Source organism: Phalangium opilio, unplaced genomic scaffold, assembly GCF_054372755.1.
Source record: "Phalangium opilio isolate 3A_F unplaced genomic scaffold, DU_Popi_V2 ptg000056l_1, whole genome shotgun sequence".
NCBI classification, from domain to species: domain Eukaryota; kingdom Metazoa; phylum Arthropoda; class Arachnida; order Opiliones; family Phalangiidae; genus Phalangium; species Phalangium opilio.
In genome coordinates, this window is record NW_028324175.1 from 2,999,707 (window position 1) to 3,016,847 (window position 17,141).

The window sequence follows — 17,141 nt, forward strand, 5'->3', positions numbered from 1 at the left end:
ACAACATCCCTTTGGCACTCTTGGCGTACCGATCTACACCGACGTCCAATGGTTTCAGTCCAGCACAAATGCTTATGAGTCGCCATCTCCGAACAACGCTCCCATTACCGTCAAACATGCTTGTCCCGACGATCTTATCAGCAGAACGTATCAAAGAAACATCACTAACGCAGAAAAAAACTCAAACGAAATTACGACCAACGCCATAGAGTCAGAGAGCTACACAAATTAGATCTTGGGAAAAGGGTATGGATAACCGATTTACGCAAAGAAGGAACCGTTGTCGAGAAAGCAGAGGAGCCCCGATCATATATAATCGAGACGTCTAAAGGAAGGATTCGAAGAAACCGGTTCCATCTAGTTCCCCTACCGGACAGTCATCAAAATCACGGAATCAAGTCTTTCACTCCGGAATCAAGTATTGGCCCAGAGGACGTCATAGATCCACCAAACATCATTGATCGAGAGGAACCTGTCTCTGAGCCAGCCCACGACAATCATCCATGCAATGCTGAAAACATTCAAGATACCGACAGAGAGAACTTGCGAGCTGATCCATCTGAGTCCAATACCACGAGGTCACCGGAAAGTACGAATAAGAGAAAGACAAGAAGCAAATTGCCAAAAGACGACAAAGGGACAGTAACACGATCCGGAAGAATCTCAAAGCCATCGACTAAGTTAAATTTATAAAACGCATTCTTATTTGTATAAAAAAAGGGGATGTGACATTATGCTTTGTATTATTAGTAGGCCAGTTTATGAACAGCCCCATATTAGCTTAATGTCTATTATTTATCTAATCTCTCGTGTATAAAAAGGCCCCCTCTCTGTGTTAAAAATTCAGTCTATCTCGGACCTCGATCATGTATAAATCATTGTAAATAAAACCATAGTTTTAAAGTATCAACTCCTGTGTAGTCGTACAAACACACAACAATAAGTTATGACTTTTTACGTTACATCTGAGACCCTACAACACCTCTCCCAGGTGGGCTCGAACCACCATCCTTTCGGTTAACAGCCGAACGCGCTAACCATTGCGCCACGGACGCCCAAAAAAAAATGGTCGTCAGGTATTGTGGAAAAACTTTGGCTTTTTACGTTACATTAGAGATCCCACAACACCGCTCCCGGGTGGGCTCGAACCACCAAACTTTCGGTTAACAGCCGAACGCGCTAACCATTGCGCCATGGAAGCCCAAAAATTAAATGGTAGTCAGGTATTGTGGAAAAACTTTGGCTTTCTACGTTACATTTGAGATCACACAACACCGCTCCCGGGTGGGCTCGAACCACCAACCTTTCGATTAACAGGTGGACGCGCTAATTATTGCGCCACGGAAGCCCAAAAATTAAATGTTCGTCAGGTATTGTGGAAAAACTCTGACATTTTACGTAACATCTGAGACGTCACAACACCGCTCCCGGATGGGCTCGAACCACCAACCTTTCGGTTAACAGCCGAACGCGCTAACCATTGCGCCACGGACGCCCAAAAAAAAATGGTCGTCAGGTATTGTGGAAAAACTTTGGCTTTTTACGTTACATTAGAGATCCCACAACACCGCTCCCGGGTGGGCTCGAACCACCAAACTTTCGGTTAACAGCCGAACGCGCTAACCATTGCGCAACGGAAGCCCAAATATTAAATGGTCGTCAGGTATTGAGGTAAAACTTTGTCTTTTTACTTCACATCTGAGACCTCACAACACCGCTCCCGGCTGGGCTCGAACCACCACCTTTCGGTTAACAGCCGAACGCGCTAACCATTGCGCCACGGACGCCCAAAAATTAAATGGTCGTCAGGTATTGTGGAAAAACTTTGGCTATTTACGTTACATTTGAGATCCCAAAACACCGCTCCCGGATGGCCTCGAACCACCAACCTTTCGATTAACAGCCGAACGCGCTAACATTGAGCCACGGAAGCCCAAAAATTAAATGTTCGTCAGGACAATAAATAAAAATGTACCTCGATTTTTAATAACATTTTCAAAATCGACGTTTCACGGCCAAAGAAGCATATTTTGAATATTTCTACACTATTTTCAAATATAACCAATGAAACCATTATTTTTATACTTTTTGCTTTAATTCAAGCAATGAAACGATATTCATTCAAAAAACTGTTAAAATTCAATTTTCAATAAGAAATCGTATTCACGGATTTTGTGTCTTGAAGAAGAAAAACCTGCGATTTTTTCGGTACTTTTTTGAATGCATTTTTTTCTGGAGAAAGTTTTGACCGAATTCAGCTTAATTCCAATAAAACACTCATTAAAAGTGATTTCATCTCGATTGAACAATAAATAAAAATGTACCTCGATTTTTAATAACATTTTCAAAATCGACGTAACTCGGCCTAAGATATGGCCGTTGCCGAGAGTGCTAGTAAAAAATTCGAATTTAAATTAAGTGAGACAAATTAACCTTCATCTTTATAACCTTGACTTTTTACGTCACATCTGAGACCTCACAACACCGCTCCGGGATGGGGTCGAACCACCAACCTATTGGTTAACAGCCGAACGCGCTAACCATTGAGCCACGGAAGCTCAGAAATTAAATGGTTGTCAGGTATTGTGGAAAACCTTGACTTTTTACGTCACATCTGAGACCTCACAACACCGCTCCCGGATGGGCTCGAACCACCAACCTATTGGTTAACAGCCGAACGCGCTAACCATGGCGCCACGGATGCCCAAAAGTTAAATGCTCGTCATTTATTATGTAAAAACCTTGACTTTTTACGTCACATCTGAGACCTCACAACACCGCTCCCGGATGGGGTCGAACGACCAACCTATTGGTTAACAGCCGAACGCGCTAACCATTGCACCACGGAAGCCCAAAAATTAAATGGTCGTCATTTATTGTGCAAACACTTTGGCTTTCTACGTTACATTTCAGATCCCACAACACCGCTCTCGGGTGGGCTCGAACCACCAACCTATTGGTTAACAGCCGAACGCGCTAACCATTGCGCCACGGAAGCCCAAAAGTTAAATGCTCGTCAGGTATTGTGTAAAAACCTTGACTTTCTACGTCACATCTGAGACCTCACAACCCCGCTCCCGGATGGGCTCGAACCACCAACCTATTGGTTAACAGCCGAAGGCGCTAACCATTGCGCCACGGAAGCCCAAAAGTTAAATGCTCGTCAGGTATTATGTAAAAACCTTGACTTTTTACGTCACATCTGAGACCTCACAACACCGCTCCCGGATGGGGTCGAACCACCAACCTATTGGTTAACAGCCGAACGCGCTAACCATTGCGCCACGGAAGCCCAAAAATTAAATGGTCGTCATTTATTGTGCAAAAACTTTGGCTTTCTACGTTACATTTCAGATCCCACAACACCGCTCCCGGGTGGGCTCGAACCACCAACCTATTGGTTAACAGCCGAACGCGCTAACCCTTGAGCCACGGAAGCTCCGAAATTAAATGGTTGTCAGGTTTTGTTGAAAAGTTACGACTTTTCACGCTACATCTGAGACCCCACAAAACCTCTCTTTAGGGCTCGAACCACCAACCTTTCGGTTAACAGCTGAACGCGCTAACCATTGCGCCACGGAAGCCCAAAAATTAAATGGTCGTCAGGTATTGTGGAAAAACTTTGGCTATTTACGTTACATTTGAGATCCAAAAACACCGCTCCCGGGTGGGCTCGAACCACCAAGCTAATGGTTAACAGCCGAACGCGCTAACCATTGAGCCACGAAAGATCAGAAAATAAATGGTTATCACGTATTATGGAAAAGTTTTGACTTTTAACGCTACATCTGAGACCCCACAACACCTCTGGTGGGCTCAAACCACCAACCTTTCGATTAAGAGCTGGACGCGCTAATTACTGCGCCACGGAAGCCCAAACGAGAGAGGTTTTGTGGGGTCTCAGATGTAGCTTGAAAAGTCGTAACTTTTCATCAATACCTGACAACCATTTAATTTCTGAGCTTCCGTGGCTCAATGGTTAGCGCGTTCGGCTGTTAACCAATAGGTTGGTGGTTCGAGCCCACCCGGGAGCGGTGTTTTTGGATCTCAAATGTAACGTAAATAGCCAAAGTTTTTCCACAATACCTGACGACCATTTAATTTTTGGGCGTCCGTGGCGAATGGTTAGCGCGTTCGGCTGTTAACCGAAAGGTTGGTGGTTCGAGCCCATCCGGGAGCGGTGTTGTGAGGTCTCAGATGTGAAGTAAAAAGACAAGGTTTTACCTCAATACCTGACGAAAATTTAATTTTTGGGCTTCAGTGGCGCAATGGTCAGCGCGTTCAGCTGTTAACCGAAAGGTTGGTGGTTCGATCCCTCCCGGGAGCGGTGTTGTGACGTCTCAGATGTAACGTAAAATGTCAGAGTTTTTCCACAATACCTGACGAGCATTTAATTTTTGGGCTTCCGTGGCGCAATGGTTAGCGCGTTCAGCTGTTAATCGAAAGGTTGGTATTCGAGCCCACCCGGGAGAGGTGTTGTGAGGTCTCAGATGAAGCGTGAAAAGTCAAACTTTTTCCATAATACGTGATAACCATTTATTTTCTGATCTTTCGTGGCTCAATGGTTAGCGCGTTCGGCTGTTAACCAATAGCTTGGTGGTTCGAGCCCACCCGGGAGCGGTGTTTTTGGATCTCAAATGTAACGTAAATAGCCAAAGTTTTTCCGCAATACCTGACGACCATTTTTTTGGGCGTCCGTGGCGCAATGGTTAGCGCGTTCGGCTGTTAACCGAAAGGTTGGTGGTTCGAGCCCATCCGGGAGCGGTGTTGTGAGGCCTCAGATGTGAAGTAAAAAGTCAAAGTTTTACCTCAATACCTGACGAAAATTTAATTTTTGGGCTTCAGTGGCGCAATGGTTAGCGCGTTCGGCTATTAACCAATAGGTTGGTGGTTCGAGCCCATCAGGGAGAAGTGTTGTGACGTCTCAGATGTAACGTAAAATGTCAGAGTTTTTCCACAACACCTGACGAACATTTAACTTTTGGGCTTCCGTGGCGCAATGGTTAGCGCAATCAGCTGTTAATCGAAGGGTTGGTGGTTCGAGCCCGCCCGGAAGAGGTGTTGTGGGGTCTCAGATGTAACGTAAAATGTCAAAACTTTTCCACAATACGTGACAACCATTTAATTTCTGAGCTTCCGTGGCTCAATGGTTAGCGCGTTCGGCTGTCAATCGAAAGGTTGGTGGTTCGAGCCCATCCGGGAGCGGTGTTGTGAGGTCTCGGATGTGAAGTAAAAAGTCAAAGTTTTACCTCAATACCTGACGAAAATTTAATTTTTGGGCTTCAGTGGCGCAATGGTCAGCGCGTTCAGCTGTTAACCGAAAGGTTGGTGGTTCGAGCCCTCCCGGGAGCGGTGTTGTGACGTCTCAGATGTAACGTAAAATGTCAGAGTTTTTCCACAATACCTGACGAGCATTTAATTATTGGGCTTCCGTGGCGCAATGGCTAGCGCGTTCGGCTGTTAACCGAAAGGTTGGTGGTTCGAGCCCATCCGGGAGCGGTGTTGTGACGTCTCAGATGTTACGTAAAATGTCAGAGTTTTTCCACAATACCTGACGAACATTTAATTTTTGGCCTTCCGTGGCGCAATAATTAGCGCGTCGAGCACTTAATCGAAAGGTTGGTGGTTCGAGCCCACCGGAAGAGGTGTTGTGGGGTCTCAGATGTAACGTAAAATGTCAGAGTTTTTCCACAATACCTGACGAACATTTAACTTTTGGACTTCCGTGGCGCAATGGTTAGCACGTTCAGCTGTTAATCGAAGGGTTGGTGGTTCGAGCCCGCCCGGAAGAGGTGTTGTGGGGTCTCAGATGTAACGTAAAAAGTCAAAACTTTTCCACAATACGTGACAACCATTTAATTTCTGAGCTTCCGTGGCTCAATGGTTAGCGCGTTCGGCTGTCAATCGAAAGGTTGGTGGTTCGAGCCCATCCGGGAGCGGTGTTGTGAGGTCTCGGATGTGAAGTAAAAAGTCAAAGTTTTACCTCAATACCTGACGAAAATTTAATTTTTGGGCTTCCGTGGCGCAATGGTTAGCGCGTTCAGCTGTTAATCGAAAGGTTGGTGGTTCGAGCCCACCCAAGAGAGGTGTTGTGAGGTCTCAGATGTAGCGTGAAAAGTCAAACTTTTTCCATAATACGTGATAACCATTTATTTTCTGATCTTTCGTGGCTCAATGGTTAGCGCGTTCGGCTGTTAACCAATAGCTTGGTGGTTCGAGCCCGCCCGGGAGCGGTGTTTTTGGATCTCAAATGTAACGTAAATAGCCAAAGTTTTTCTACAATACCTGACGACCATTTAATTTTTGGGCTTCCGTGGCGCAATGGTTAGTGCGTTCAGCTGTTAACCGAAAGGTTGGTGGTTCGAGCCCAAACGAGAGAGGATTTGTGGGGACTCAGATGTAGCGTGAAAAGTCGTAACTTTTCAACAATACCTGACAACCATTTAATTTTTGGGCGTCCGTGGCGCAATGGCTAGCGCGTTCGGCTGTAAACCGAAAGGTTGGTGGTTCGAGCCCATCCGGGAGCGGTGTTGTGACGTCTCAGATGTTACGTAAAATGTCAGAGTTTTTCCACAATACCTGACGAACATTTAATTTTTGGGCTTCCGTGGCGCAGTAATTAGCGCGTCCAGCTCTTAATCGAAAGGTTGGTGGTTTGAGCCCACCCGGAAGAGGTGTTGTGGGGTCTCAGATGTAGCGTTAAAAGTCAAAACTTTTCCACGATACGTGACAACCATTTAATTTCTGATCTTCCGTGGCTCAATGGTTAGCGCGTTCGGCTGTTAACCAATAGGTTGGTGGTTCGAGCCCACCCGGGAGCGGTGTTTTTGGATCTCAAATGTAACGTAAATAGCCAAAGTTTTTCCACAATACCTGACGACCATTTAATTTTTGGGCTTCCGTGGCGCAATGGTTAGCGCGTTCGGCTGTTAACCAATAGGTTGGTGGTTCGAGCCCATCCGGCAGCGGTGTTGTGAGGCCTCAGATGTGAAGTAAAAAGTCAAAGTTTTACCTCAATACCTGACGAAAATTTAATTTTTGGGCTTCAGTGGCGCAATGGTTAGCGCGTTCGGCTATTAACCAATAGGTTGGTGGTTCGAGCCCATCCGGGAGAAGTGTTGTGACGTCTCAGATGTAACGTAAAATGTCAGAGTTTTTCCACAATACCTGACGAACATTTAATTTTTGGGCTTCAGTGGCGCAATGGTCAGCGCGTTCAGCTGTTAACCGAAAGGTTGGTGGTTCGAGCCCAAACGAGAGAGGTTTTGTGGGGTCTCAGATGTAGCGTGAAAAGTCGTAACTTTTCAACAATACCTGACAACCATTTAATTTATGGGCTTCCGTGGCGAATGGTTAGCGCGTTCGGCTGTTAACCGAAAGGTTGGTGGTTCGAGCCCATCCGGGAGCGGTGTTGTGAGGTCTCAGATGAGAAGTAAAAAGTCAAGTTTTTACCTCAATACCTGACGAAAATTTAATTTTTGGGCTTCAGTGGCGCAATGGTCAGCGCGTTCAGCTGTTAACCGAAAGGTTGGTGGTTCGAGCCCTCCCGGGAGCGGTGTTGTGACGTCTCAGATGTAACGTAAAATGTCAGAGTTTTTCCACAACACCTGACGAACATTTAACTTTTGGGCTTCCGTGGCGCAATGGTTAGCGCAATCAGCTGTTAATCGAAGGGTTGGTGGTTCGAGCCCGCCCGGAAGAGGTGTTGTGGGGTCTCAGATGTAACGTAAAATGTCAAAACTTTTCCACAATACGTGACAACCATTTAATTTCTGAGCTTCCGTGGCTCAATGGTTAGCGCGTTCGGCTGTCAATCGAAAGGTTGGTGGTTCGAGCCCATCCGGGAGCGGTGTTGTGAGGTCTCGGATGTGAAGTAAAAAGTCAAAGTTTTACCTCAATACCTGACGAAAATTTAATTTTTGGGCTTCAGTGGCGCAATGGTTAGCGCGTTCGGCTATTAACCAATAGGTTGGTGGTTCGAGCCCATCCGGGAGAAGTGTTGTGACGTCTCAGATGTAACGTAAAATGTCAGAGTTTTTCCACAATACCTGACGAACATTTAATTTTTGGGCTTCAGTGGCGCAATGGTCAGCGCGTTCAGCTGTTAACCGAAAGGTTGGTGGTTCGAGCCCAAACGAGAGAGGTTTTTGGGGTCTCAGATGTAGCGTGAAAAGTCGTAACTTTTCAACAATACCTGACAACCATTTAATTTATGAGCTTCCGTGGCGAATGGTTAGCGCGTTCGGCTGTTAACCGAAAGGTTGGTGGTTCGAGCCCATCCGGGAGCGGTGTTGTGAGGTCTCAGATGAGAAGTAAAAAGTCAAGGTTTTACCTCAATACCTGACGAAAATTTAATTTTTGGGCTTCAGTGGCGCAATGGTCAGCGCGTTCAGCTGTTAACCGAAAGGTTGGTGGTTCGAGCCCTCCCGGGAGCGGTGTTGTGACGTCTCAGATGTAACGTAAAATGTAAGAGTTTTTCCACAACACCTGACGAACATTTAACTTTTGGGCTTCCGTGGCGCAATGGTTAGCGCAATCAGCTGTTAATCGAAGGGTTGGTGGTTCGAGCCCGCCCGGAAGAGGTGTTGTGGGGTCTCAGATGTAACGTAAAATGTCAAAACTTTTCCACAATACGTGACAACCATTTAATTTCTGAGCTTCCGTGGCTCAATGGTTAGCGCGTTCGGGTGTCAATCGAAAGGTTGGTGGTTCGAGCCCATCCGGGAGCGGTGTTGTGAGGTCTCGGATGTGAAGTAAAAAGTCAAAGTTTTACCTCAATACCTGACGAAAATTTAATTTTTGGGCTTGAGTGGCGCAATGGTCAGCGCGTTCAGCTGTTAACCGAAAGGTTGGTGGTTCGAGCCCTCCCGGGAGCGGTGTTGTGACGTCTCAGATGTAACGTAAAATGTCAGAGTTTTTCCACAATACCTGACGAGCATTTAATTATTGGGCTTCCGTGGCGCAATGGCTAGCGCGTTCGGCTGTTAACCGAAAGGTTGGTGGTTCGAGCCCATCCGGGAGCGGTGTTGTGACGTCTCAGATGTTACGTAAAATGTCAGAGTTTTTCCACAATACCTGACGAACATTTAATTTTTGGCCTTCCGTGGCGCAATAATTAGCGCGTCGAGCACTTAATCGAAAGGTTGGTGGTTCGAGCCCACCGGAAGAGGTGTTGTGGGGTCTCAGATGTAACGTAAAATGTCAGAGTTTTTCCACAATACCTGACGAACATTTAACTTTTGGACTTCCGTGGCGCAATGGTTAGCGCGTTCAGCTGTTAATCGAAGGGTTGGTGGTTCGAGCCCGCCCGGAAGAGGTGTTGTGGGGTCTCAGATGTAACGTAAAAATTCAAAACTTTTCCACAATACGTGACAACCATTTAATTTCTGAGCTTCCGTGGCTCAATGGTTAGCGCGTTCGGCTGTCAATCGAAAGGTTGGTGGTTCGAGCCCATCCGGGAGCGGTGTTGTGACGTCTCAGATGTTACGTAAAATGTCAGAGTTTTTCCACAATACCTGACGAACATTTAATTTTTGGCCTTCCGTGGCGCAATAATTAGCGCGTCGAGCACTTAATCGAAAGGTTGGTGGTTCGAGCCCACCCGGAAGAGGTGTTGTGGGGTCTCAGACGTAGCGTTAAAAGTCAAAACGTTTCCACAATACGTGACAACCATTTAATTTCTGATCTTCCGTGGCTCAATGGTTAGCGCGTTCGGCTGTTAACCAATAGGTTGGTGGTTCGAGCCCACCCGGTTGCGGTGTTTTTGGATCTCAAATGTAACGTAAATAGCCAAAGTTTTTCCACAATACCCGACGACCATTTAATTTTTGGGCGTCCGTGGCGAATGGTTAGCGCGTTCGGCTGTTAACCGAAAGGTTGGTGGTTCGAGCCCATCCGGGAGCGGTGTTGTGAGGTCTCAGATGTGAAGTAAAAAGACAAGGTTTTACCTCAATACCTGACGAAAATTTAATTTTTGGGCTTCAGTGGCGCAATGGTTAGCGCGTTCAGCTGTTAACCGAAAGGTTGGTGGTTCGAGCCCTCCCGGGAGCGGTGTTGTGACGTCTCAGATGTAACGTAAAATGTCAGAGTTTTTCCACAATACCTGACGAGCATTTAATTTTTGGGCTTCCGTGGCGCAATGGTTAGCGCGTTCAGCTGTTAATCGAAAGGTTGGTATTCGAGCCCACCCGGGAGAGGTGTTGTGAGGTCTCAGATGAAGCGTGAAAAGTCAAACTTTTTCCATAATACGTGATAACCATTTATTTTCTGATCTTTCGTGGCTCAATGGTTAGCGCGTTCGGCTGTTAACCAATAGCTTGGTGCTTCGAGCCCACCCGGGAGCGGTGTTTTTGGATCTCAAATGTAACGTAAATAGCCAAAGTTTTTCCGCAATACCTGACGGCCATTTTTCTTGGGCGTCCGTGGCGCAATGGTTAGCGCGTTCGGCTGTTAACCGAAAGGTTGGTGGTTCGAGCCCATCCGGGAGCGGTGTTGTGAGGCCTCAGATGTGAAGTAAAAAGTCAAAGTTTTACCTCAATACCTGACGAAAATTTAATTTTTGGGCTTCAGTGGCGCAATGGTTAGCGCGTTCGGCTATTAACCAATAGGTTGGTGGTTCGAGCCCATCCGGGAGAAGTGTTGTGACGTCTCAGATGTAACGTAAAATGTCGGAGTTTTTCCACAATACCTGACGAACATTTAATTTTTGGGCTTCCGTGGCGCAATGGTTAGCGCGTTCAGCTGTTAATCGAAAGGTTGGTGGTTCGAGCCCACCCGGAAGAGGTGTTGTGGGGTCTCAGATGTAGCGTAAAAAGTCAAAACTTTTCCACAATACGTGACAACCATTTAATTTCTGAGCTTCCGTGGCTCAATGGTTAGCGCGTTCGGCTGTCAATCGAAAGGTTGGTGGTTCGATCCCATCCGGGAGCGGTGTTGTGAGGTCTCGTATGTGAAGTAAAAAGTCATAGTTTTACCTCAATACCTAACGAAAATTTAATTTTTGGGCTTCCGTGGCGCAATGGTTAGCGCGTTCAGCTGTTAATCGAAAGGTTGGTATTCGAGCCCACCCGGGAGAGGTGTTGTGAGGTCTCAGATGAAGCGTGAAAAGTCAAACTTTTTCCATAATACGTGATAACCATTTATTTTCTGATCTTTCGTGGCTCAATGGTTAGCGCGTTCGGCTGTTAACCAATAGCTTGGTGGTTCGAGCCCACCCGGGAGCGGTGTTTTTGGATCTCAAATGTAACGTAAATAGCCAAAGTTTTTCCGCAATACCTGACGACCATTTTTTTCGTGCGTCCGTGGCGCAATGGTTAGCGCGTTCGGCTGTTAACCGAAAGGTTGGTGGTTCGAGCCCATCCGGGAGCGGTGTTGTGAGGCCTCAGATGTGAAGTAAAAAGTCAAAGTTTTACCTCAATACCTGACGAAAATTTAATTTTTGGGCTTCAGTGGCGCAATGGTTAGCGCGTTCGGCTATTAACCAATAGGTTGGTGGTTCGAGCCCATCCGGGAGAAGTGTTATGACGTCTCAGATGTAACGTAAAATGTCGGAGTTTTTCCACAATACCTGACGAACATTTAATTTTTGGGCTTCAGTGGCGCAATGGTCAGCGCGTTCAGCTGTTAACCGAAAGGTTGGTGGTTCGAGCCCAAACGAGAGAGGTTTTGTGGGGTCTCAGATGTAGCTTGAAAAGTCGTAACTTTTCATCAATACCTGACAACCATTTAATTTCTGAGCTTCCGTGGCTCAATGGTTAGCGCGTTCGGCTGTTAACCTATAGGTTGGAGGTTCTAGCCCATCCGGGAGCGGTGTTGTGATGTCTCAGATGTAACGTAAAATGTCAGGGTTTTTCCACAATACCTGACGAACATTTAATTTTTGGGCTTCCGTGGCGCAATGGTTAGCGCGTTCAGCTGTTAATCGAAAGGTTGGTGGTTCGAGCCCACCCGGAAGAGGTGTTGTGGGGTCTCAGATGTAGCGTAAAAAGTCAAAACTTTTCCACAATACGTGACAACCATTTAATTTCTGAGCTTCCGTGGCTCAATGGTTAGCGCGTTCGGCTGTCAATCGAAAGGTTGGTGGTTCGATCCCATCCGGGAGCGGTGTTGTGAGGTCTCGGATGTGAAGTAAAAAGTCATAGTTTTACCTCAATACCTGAAGAAAATTTCATTTTTGGGCTTCCGTGGCGCAATGGTTAGCGCGTTCGGCTGTTAACCGAAAGGTTGGTGGTTCGAGCCCACCCGGGAGAGGTGTTGTGAGGTCTCAGATGTAGCGTGAAAAGTCAAACTTTTTCCAAAATACGTGATATCATTTATTTTCTGATCTTTCGTGGCTCAATGGTTAGCGCGTTCGGCTGTTAACCAATAGCTTGGTGGTTCGAGCCCACCCGGGAGCGGTGTTTTTGGATCTCAAATGTAACGTAAATAGCCAAAGTTTTTCTACAATACCTGACGACCATTTAATTTTTGGGCTTCCGTGGCGCAATGGTTAGTGCGTTCAGCTGTTAACCGAAAGGTTGGTGGTTCGAGCCCAAACGAGAGAGGATTTGTGGGGTCTCAGATGTAGCGTGAAAAGTCGTAACTTTTCAACAATACCTGACAACCATTTAATTTTTGGGCGTCCGTGGCGCAATGGCTAGCGCGTTCGGCTGTTAACCGAAAGGTTGGTGGTTCGAGCCCATCCGGGAGCGGTGTTGTGACGTCTCAGATGTTACGTAAAATGTCAGAGTTTTTCCACAATACCTGACGAACATTTAATTTTTGGGCTTCCGTGGCGCAGTAATTAGCGCGTCCAGCTCTTAATCGAAAGGTTGGTGGTTTGAGCCCACCCGGAAGAGGTGTTGTGGGGTCTCAGATGTAGCGTTAAAAGTCAAAACTTTTCCACAATACGTGACAACCATTTAATTTCTGATCTTCCGTGGCTCAATGGTTAGCGCGTTCGGCTGTTAACCAATAGGTTGGTGGTTCGAGCCCACCCGGGAGCGGTGTTTTTGGATCTCAAATGTAACGTAAATAGCCAAAGTTTTTCCACAATACCTGACGACCATTTAATTTTTGGGCGTCCGTGGCGAATGGTTAGCGCGTTCGGCTGTTAACCGAAAGGTTGGTGGTTCGAGCCCATCCGGGAGCGGTGTTGTGAGGTCTCAGATGAGAAGTAAAAAGTCAAGGTTTTACCTCAATACCTGACGGAAATTTAATTTTTGGGCTTCAGTGGCGCAATGGTCAGCGCGTTCAGCTGTTAACCGAAAGGTTGGTGGTTCGAGCCCTCCCGGGAGCGGTGTTGTGACGTCTCAGATGTAACGTAAAATGTCAGAATTTTTCCACAACACCTCACGAACATTTAACATTTGGGCTTCTGTGGCGCTATGGTTAGCGCAATCAGCTGTTAATCGAAGGGTTGGTGGTTCGAGCCCGCCCGGAAGAGGTGTTGTGGGGTCTCAGATGTAACGTAAAATGTCAAAACTTTTCCACAATACGTGACAACCATTTAATTTCTGAGCTTCCGTGGCTCAATGGTTAGCGCGTTCGGCTGTCAATCGAAAGGTTGGTGGTTCGAGCCCACCCGGAAGAGGTGATGTGGGGTCTCAGATGTAGCGTAAAAAGTCAAAACTTTTCCACAATACGTGACAACCATTTAATTTCTGAGCTTCCGAGGCTCAATGGTTAGCGCGTTCGGCTGTTAATCGAAAGGTTGGTGGTTCGAGCCCATCCGGGAGCGGTGTTGTGAGGTCTCGGATGTGAAGTAAAAAGTCAAAGTTTTACCTCAATACCTGACGAAAATTTAATTTTTGGGCTTCAGTGGCGCAATGGTTAGCGCGTTCGGCTATTAACCAATAGGTTGGTGGTTCGAGCCCATCCGGGAGAAGTGTTATGACGTCTCAGATGTAACGTAAAATGTCGGAGTTTTTCCACAATACCTGACGAACATTTAATTTTTGGGCTTCAGTGGCGCAATGGTCAGCGCGTTCAGCTGTTAACCGAAAGGTTGGTGGTTCGAGCCCAAACGAGAGAGGTTTTGTGGGGTCTCAGATGTAGCTTGAAAAGTCGTAACTTTTCATCAATACCTGACAACCATTTAATTTCTGAGCTTCCGTGGCTCAATGGTTAGCGCGTTCGGCTATTAACCAATATTTTGGTGTCGAGCCCATCCGGGAGAAGTGTTGTGACGTCTCAGATGTAACGTAAAATGTCAGAGTTTTTCCACAATACCTGACGAACATTTAATTTTTGGGCTTCAGTGGCGCAATGGTCAGCGCGTTCAGCTGTTAACCGAAAGGTTGGTGGTTCGAGCCCAAACGAGAGAGGTTTTGTGGGGTCTCAGATGTAGCGTGAAAAGTCGTAACTTTTCAACAATACCTGACAACCATTTAATTTCTGAGCTTCCGTGGCTCAATGGTTAGCGCGTTCGGCTGTTAACCAATAGGTTGGTGGTTCGATCCCATCCGGGAGCGGTGTTGTGATGTCTCAGATGTAACGTAAAATGTCAGAGTTTTTCCACAATACCTGACGAACATTTATTTTTTGGGCTTCAGTGGCGCAATGGTTAGCGCGTTCAGCTGTTAATCGAAAGGTTGGTGGTTCGAGCCCACCCGGAAGAGGTGATGTGGGGTCTCAGATGTAGCGTAAAAAGCCAAAACTTTTCCACAATACGTGACAACCATTTAATTTCTGAGCTTCCGTGGCTCAATGATTAGCGCGTTCGGCTGTTAATCGAAAGGTTGGTGGTTCGAGCCCATCCGGGAGCGGTGTTGTGAGGTCTCGGATGTGAAGTAAAAAGTCAAAGTTTTACCTCAATACCTGACGAGCATTTATTTTTTGGGCTTCCGTGGCGCAATGGTTAGCGCGTTCAGCTGTTAATCGAAAGGTTGGTGGTTCGAGCCCACCCGGGAGAGGTGTTGTGAGGTCTCAGATGTAGCGTGAAAAGTCAAACTTTTTCCATAATACGTGATAACCATTTATTTTCTGATCTTTCGTGGCTCAATGGTTAGCGCGTTCGGCTGTTAACCAATAGCTTGGTGGTTCGAGCCCACCCGGGAGCGGTGTTTTTGGATCTCATGTGTAACGTAAATGGCCAAAATTTTTCCACAATACCTGACGACCATTTAATTTTTGGGCTTCCGTGGCGCAATGGTTAGTGCGTTCAGCTGTTAACCGAAAGGTTGGTGGTTCGAGCCCAAACGAGAGAGGATTTGTGGGGTCTCAGATGTAGCGTGAAAAGTCGTAACTTTTCAACAATACCTGACAACCATTTAATTTTTGGGCGTCCGTGGCGCAATGGCTAGCGCGTTCGGCTGTTAACCGAAAGGTTGGTGGTTCGAGCCCATCCGGAAGAGGTGTTGTGGGGTCTCAGATGTAACGTAAAATGTCAAAACTTTTCCACAATACGTGACAACCATTTAATTTCTGAGCTTCCGTGGCTCAATGGTTAGCGCGTTCGGCTGTCAATCGAAAGGTTGGTGGTTCGAGCCCATCCGGGAGCGGTGTTGTGAGGTCTCGGATGTGAAGTAAAATGTCAGAGTTTTTCCACAATACCTGACGAACATTTAATTTTTGGCCTTCCGTGGCGCAATAATTAGCGCGTCGAGCACTTAATCGAAAGGTTGGTGGTTCGAGCCCACCGGAAGAGGTGTTGTGGGGTCTCAGATGTAACGTAAAATGTCAGAGTTTTTCCACAATACCTGACGAACATTTAATTTTTGGGCTTCCGTGGCGCAATGGTTAGCGCGTTCAGCTGTTAATCGAAAGGTTGGTGGTTCGAGCCCACCCGGAAGAGGTGATGTGGGGTCTCAGATGTAGCGTAAAAAGTCAAAACTTTTCCACAATACGTGACAACCATTTAATTTCTGAGCTTCCGAGGCTCAATGGTTAGCGCGTTCGGCTGTTAATCGAAAGGTTGGTGGTTCGAGCCCATCCGGGAGCGGTGTTGTGAGGTCTCGGATGTGAAGTAAAAAGTCAAAGTTTTACCTCAATACCTGACGAAAATTTAATTTTTGGGCTTCAGTGGCGCAATGGTTAGCGCGTTCGGCTATTAACCAATAGGTTGGTGGTTCGAGCCCATCCGGGAGAAGTGTTATGACGTCTCAGATGTAACGTAAAATGTCGGAGTTTTTCCACAATACCTGACGAACATTTAATTTTTGGGCTTCAGTGGCGCAATGGTCAGCGCGTTCAGCTGTTAACCGAAAGGTTGGTGGTTCGAGCCCAAACGAGAGAGGTTTTGTGGGGTCTCAGATGTAGCTTGAAAAGTCGTAACTTTTCATCAATACCTGACAACCATTTAATTTCTGAGCTTCCGTGGCTCAATGGTTAGCGCGTTCGGCTATTAACCAATATTTTGGTGTCGAGCCCATCCGGGAGAAGTGTTGTGACGTCTCAGATGTAACGTAAAATGTCAGAGTTTTTCCACAATACCTGACGAACATTTAATTTTTGGGCTTCAGTGGCGCAATGGTCAGCGCGTTCAGCTGTTAACCGAAAGGTTGGTGGTTCGAGCCCAAACGAGAGAGGTTTTGTGGGGTCTCAGATGTAGCGTGAAAAGTCGTAACTTTTCAACAATACCTGACAACCATTTAATTTCTGAGCTTCCGTGGCTCAATGGTTAGCGCGTTCGGCTGTTAACCAATAGGTTGGTGGTTCGATCCCATCCGGGAGCGGTGTTGTGATGTCTCAGATGTAACGTAAAATGTCAGAGTTTTTCCACAATACCTGACGAACATTTATTTTTTGGGCTTCCGTGGCGCAATGGTTAGCGCGTTCAGCTGTTAATCGAAAGGTTGGTGGTTCGAGCCCACCCGGAAGAGGTGATGTGGGGTCTCAGATGTAGCGTAAAAAGCCAAAACTTTTCCACAATACGTGACAACCATTTAATTTCTGAGCTTCCGTGGCTCAATGATTAGCGCGTTCGGCTGTTAATCGAAAGGTTGGTGGTTCGAGCCCATCCGGGAGCGGTGTTGTGAGGTCTCGGATGTGAAGTAAAAAGTCAAAGTTTTACCTCAATACCTGACGAGCATTTATTTTTTGGGCTTCCGTGGCGCAATGGTTAGCGCGTTCAGCTGTTAATCGAAAGGTTGGTGGTTCGAGCCCACCCGGGAGAGGTGTTGTGAGGTCTCAGATGTAGCGTGAAAAGTCAAACTTTTTCCATA

General features: G+C 46.6%; 10 non-coding genes across 10 annotated transcripts; all 10 read left to right on the forward strand.

The window, feature by feature from the left end:
* Positions 1-5,132: 5,132 nt before the first annotated feature.
* TRNAD-GUC (transfer RNA aspartic acid (anticodon GUC)) lies at positions 5,133-5,205 on the forward strand. The gene has a single exon. It is a non-coding gene; the product is annotated as a tRNA-Asp (tRNA).
* A 661-nt stretch (positions 5,206-5,866) lies between these two features.
* Positions 5,867-5,939, forward strand: TRNAD-GUC (transfer RNA aspartic acid (anticodon GUC)). Its single transcript has one exon. It is a non-coding gene; the product is annotated as a tRNA-Asp (tRNA).
* A 515-nt stretch (positions 5,940-6,454) lies between these two features.
* On the forward strand, positions 6,455-6,527 carry TRNAY-GUA (transfer RNA tyrosine (anticodon GUA)). Its single transcript has one exon. It is a non-coding gene; the product is annotated as a tRNA-Tyr (tRNA).
* A 1,249-nt stretch (positions 6,528-7,776) lies between these two features.
* Positions 7,777-7,849, forward strand: TRNAD-GUC (transfer RNA aspartic acid (anticodon GUC)). The gene has a single exon. It is a non-coding gene; the product is annotated as a tRNA-Asp (tRNA).
* An 807-nt stretch (positions 7,850-8,656) lies between these two features.
* On the forward strand, positions 8,657-8,729 carry TRNAD-GUC (transfer RNA aspartic acid (anticodon GUC)). Its single transcript has one exon. It is a non-coding gene; the product is annotated as a tRNA-Asp (tRNA).
* A 661-nt stretch (positions 8,730-9,390) lies between these two features.
* TRNAD-GUC (transfer RNA aspartic acid (anticodon GUC)) lies at positions 9,391-9,463 on the forward strand. The gene has a single exon. It is a non-coding gene; the product is annotated as a tRNA-Asp (tRNA).
* A 1,393-nt stretch (positions 9,464-10,856) lies between these two features.
* On the forward strand, positions 10,857-10,929 carry TRNAD-GUC (transfer RNA aspartic acid (anticodon GUC)). The gene has a single exon. It is a non-coding gene; the product is annotated as a tRNA-Asp (tRNA).
* A 1,100-nt stretch (positions 10,930-12,029) lies between these two features.
* Positions 12,030-12,102, forward strand: TRNAD-GUC (transfer RNA aspartic acid (anticodon GUC)). Its single transcript has one exon. It is a non-coding gene; the product is annotated as a tRNA-Asp (tRNA).
* A 1,395-nt stretch (positions 12,103-13,497) lies between these two features.
* On the forward strand, positions 13,498-13,570 carry TRNAD-GUC (transfer RNA aspartic acid (anticodon GUC)). Its single transcript has one exon. It is a non-coding gene; the product is annotated as a tRNA-Asp (tRNA).
* Positions 13,571-15,406: 1,836 nt separating this feature from the next.
* On the forward strand, positions 15,407-15,479 carry TRNAD-GUC (transfer RNA aspartic acid (anticodon GUC)). The gene has a single exon. It is a non-coding gene; the product is annotated as a tRNA-Asp (tRNA).
* The last annotated feature ends 1,662 nt before the right edge of the window (positions 15,480-17,141 follow it).